Consider the following 3,998-nt stretch of genomic DNA (forward strand, 5'->3'; position numbering starts at 1 on the left):
CAGCTGTACAAAGTATAACCCAATAAGTACATAGTGTGTTCTCAAAAAACAGTGTTAGCTGTACAAAATATAACTCAATTAGAACATGCCATGTGTTCAAAATCAATGTTGGCTATACAAAGTAGAGCCTGGACTCGGAAAGTGCTGCTATAAGTTGCATTTTGGTGCCAAGGTGGCAAAGGAAAACAGTGAGTGGAGGATTAGAAGGGGCACAAGAAGAGTATGAGCAGATGGAGATGGGGAGGAAGGACAGTTCAAGCCCAGAGGGCAGCAAAAGCAAACAGGTTGAAGGCAAAGGAGTAAATCGTGAGGCTTCTGAGCTGCCTCTCAGCTCTGACATGGATGTTATATGAACAGGGAAGAGGATAGTGGGATAGTGGTCATTATTTTGCATATGGAGGGAGTAGTTGCTTGAATGAACAATGGATGTGAGTCTGTGAGACCATGGGATACAGCATGGGGCATAGAACAGTTGCTTTATAGATGACTGTGGTTAGTATTTTGAGAGAGTTGTGGTGTGACAAGATCATTTTCAGAAGAACTTCCTAAGAATTTTTTTTACCTTAGATTTCTGTGTATTTTCCTGTCCACCAATTACCAGCATAATCCCCAGTCTATAAATATTTGCCTTATACCCACTCACCACCCAACAAGGAAACTTCTCTTTGCAACAGACAGCGACCACTACAGAAAACCATACCCAATCAAAATACAGAGTTGTGCAGCCCAGTCCCACGGGATACATCTACATAACATCCTGCTCCTAAGGCTCAGGGAGCACTGGAGAAGAGGGCCAGAGAGATTGTAAGAGTGAGAGGATCAGGGAGTTTGCTGTGAAATGGTCTCCTAGGAATGTCAGAAGCTATGTTCATAAGACTCACTAGCATGACTGCCTAAACATGAGCTGAACAAGGATGACACCAATGAACACGCCAGACTTAACGGGAAAAAGCCATGAAACCTCAACCCTACACGAAGAACTACAGGCAACTGAGGAAAGCTGGGCAGGTGGTCTTATCACACCAGTTGGTTGTCCAAGGCCAAATAGTCAGCCCTGAAAACATACATGCAAGTAACATTATGTGGACTGAACATGTTATAGTTAGGAATATATACACATATAAAAATATATATGTGTATGTAATAAGAATTAATTAAAAAAGAGGTCATGAATTCAAAGGAGAGTAGAGATAGATATAAAAGAAGGTTTGGAAGGAGGAAAGTGAAGGGATACATATCGTAATTAAATTATAATCTCAAAATTAAAAAAAATAGGGGGGAAAATGAGCTGATCTTTTTTTTTTTTTTAAACAAGATTATCCACTTCCTTCTGTCTTGTATCCTGCTATCTACTTCCTAAACTAGATCTATTCTGGCTTCGAAATTAACCATATTACCTCATCAATAGCTGTTTATCATGGAAGATAATAAATATTGACATTCCGTTACACTAAGATTCCTTGCCAGCACATAGTATACACCAATCCAAGTCCCTCCCAGGTGTTGTTTTGTTACTCCTGTGAGAATTCAATGAGGTAATTAATTTGGAAAATGGAATTATCAGAGATCATATGAAAGAGATAGGTTTGCATACCTTGGAGGAAGGAAGAATTCCATAGGTGGTGTATAGGGGAAAGACTGGGTGTTCTGACAGAGTAAGGCATAAAAGCATGTTTCACAAACTGCAAATAAACTAATATTGGGAAGAGTTAATAATTTACTCAAGCTCACATAGTTGAAAAATGTTATATCTGGCATTCAAATCTGGTGGATACAATTTAGGAGGTTGTATTTTTAATGATGGGACTAGGTTATAGGAGTTCAGAATCCAGGCTGGTGTGCCTTACTTTACTGTGTTCCTCTACTTACAAAATTAATGTTTTTATAACCATTGAAATGAGTGCCTTTCAGGTGAAGCATGCCTTAGCCCCATGAAGAACTTTGCAAAAATATTGATCAGTTTAGGGAAGCTGGATATCTGAGTGAGATTTGTCTATTCTCTGCTTTCACTGACTACTTTGTACTACTCGATGGAGATCTAGGGGTATTTGGTGCTTTGTGTGAGTTTTTAATACGTAGTTTTCCATTTATTTTTATATATCATATTCCTTCTTGTATACATCAAAACTCACACTGAATAATGAGTTCTGGGTGGCAAGAAAGGATTTGTTTTGCACTTGCCTTTGTCCTCCAGTTGAACAAAAACACATTTAAGTGGTGTAATAAATGGTTTTATTGCAGTATGACCTATCCACTGTTAAAGGTTCAACTGTGACATTTAGTTTATTCACAGACTTGTGTAATTATTAACACAATCTACTGATCATTTTCACTCACCTTTTCCAGCTTTGTTCCAGTCACTTCCATCTCACTAACTCACCACCCACCAACCCAACTATAGTAATCACTATCCTTTTCTAACTACTGATTTGCATATTGTGGGAGTCTCATGTGTGGAGTCATGTAGTATATACTCTTTTGTAAGTGGCTCTTTTCCTTTTACATAGTACTTTCAAGGTTCAGGAAGGTATCAAGAAGGTTGTAATATCCAAGATTTATTTCTTTTAATAACTATTCCATATTCTGGATATCATTTGCAGCAAACATTTGGGCTATTTTATTTATCTGCTATGAATAATGTAGCAGTAAAAACTTGAGACTAACTTTTTGTGTGCACATATGCTTCCATTTATCTTAAGGATGCCTCGAAGAGGAATTACTGGTTTATATGATAATTCTATACTTAAGGTTTTGAGAAAAATTTCATAATTTTGTCAAATGATGCTTTATTACTATACATTCCCAACAGAAACATGTTGAGGGTTCCAATGTCCACTCATCCTCATGCATGCTAACAAGTGTCTCTTTGATCACTGCAACCCTTGCTGTGATCAAAGTATAAACTTTGTATCCCATGGTGCTTTTGACTTGAATTTTTCTGAAGGCCAGTGATGCCCAGTAGGTGTTTCTGTATTTATGAGCCATTTTTACAATGTGGTGACAGACTTATCTATTCAGACATTATCTCCCATTTTTAATCGGATTGTCATTTCACTTCCAAGTTGTAAGAACTCTTGTGTATCCTAGAAACAAGTCACTGCTCAGAGCTGTACATTACAAGTGTTTTGTCTTGAATTTTCTTTACACTTCTTAGTTAATGATGTCCTTTCAAGCATCAAAGTTTTGAAAATGATGAACTTATTTACTTTTCTGTGTTTGCAAGTTTTATTACTGATGTACATAAAAAGATTTTCCTGGAACCTTAAACAACCCCATGGAGGATTAAGAATATTAAGCCATGAATTCGGGAGGGCACAGGTTCAGTAAACAACAGTAATATCTTTGTTGGGTATCAGGATTATAGCAACTTCAAAAAAAATCAGGGCAGTGTTTTACTTTTCTAATGTTGGGGAGAAAGTTTTGTGAAGATTTTGTTATAGTCCTGTCTATGTTGAGTCATACTTCTCTTTTCATTTTGAATATCTTCTCCTTGTTTTTCAGTATTTTCGCTGCAGACCTGTTCTTTATCCTACTCGGACTAGAATGGAGTTCATGGAGTAGTTCATGGAGCTCTTTGGATGCAGTCATTTAGAAATTTTGACTGTTGTTCCTTTGATTTTTTTCCTTGCCTCTTTCCCTCACTCCCTCCTCTCCTCTATATGTACACTGACACAGTTCATTTTGTGCTCTATTTCCCTGAAGCTCCACTCCATTTTATTTTAAAAATGTACCCTTTAAAAAATATTTCATACCTGAGTACTGTACTTTATCTCCCCCATCCCTCTTCCCACTCCAACACCTCCTCCTCATCCTCTCAAATTTATGACTTCTTGCTAATTAATTTTTCTTCCTTTCACCTTCTTTATTTATATAGCATAATTTCCATCCTTCTACTTATATGTTCTTTGATTCTTTCTTATGCCTGCACAAAGTTAGTGTTGATCACCTCTACAGATTTTTTAAATTACTATTCTTTTCAGTTACAAAATTTTTATGGC

General features: G+C 36.9%; 1 pseudogene; it reads right to left on the reverse strand.

Moving 5' to 3' along the window:
- Nucleotides 1-2,101: 2,101 nt before the first annotated feature.
- On the reverse strand, nt 2,102-2,217 carry LOC131910163 (small nucleolar RNA SNORA40; annotated as a pseudogene).
- Nucleotides 2,218-3,998: the final 1,781 nt, after the last annotated feature.

The sequence above is a fragment of the Peromyscus eremicus genome, chromosome 4, assembly GCF_949786415.1.
Source record: "Peromyscus eremicus chromosome 4, PerEre_H2_v1, whole genome shotgun sequence".
Classification (NCBI taxonomy): domain Eukaryota; kingdom Metazoa; phylum Chordata; class Mammalia; order Rodentia; family Cricetidae; genus Peromyscus; species Peromyscus eremicus.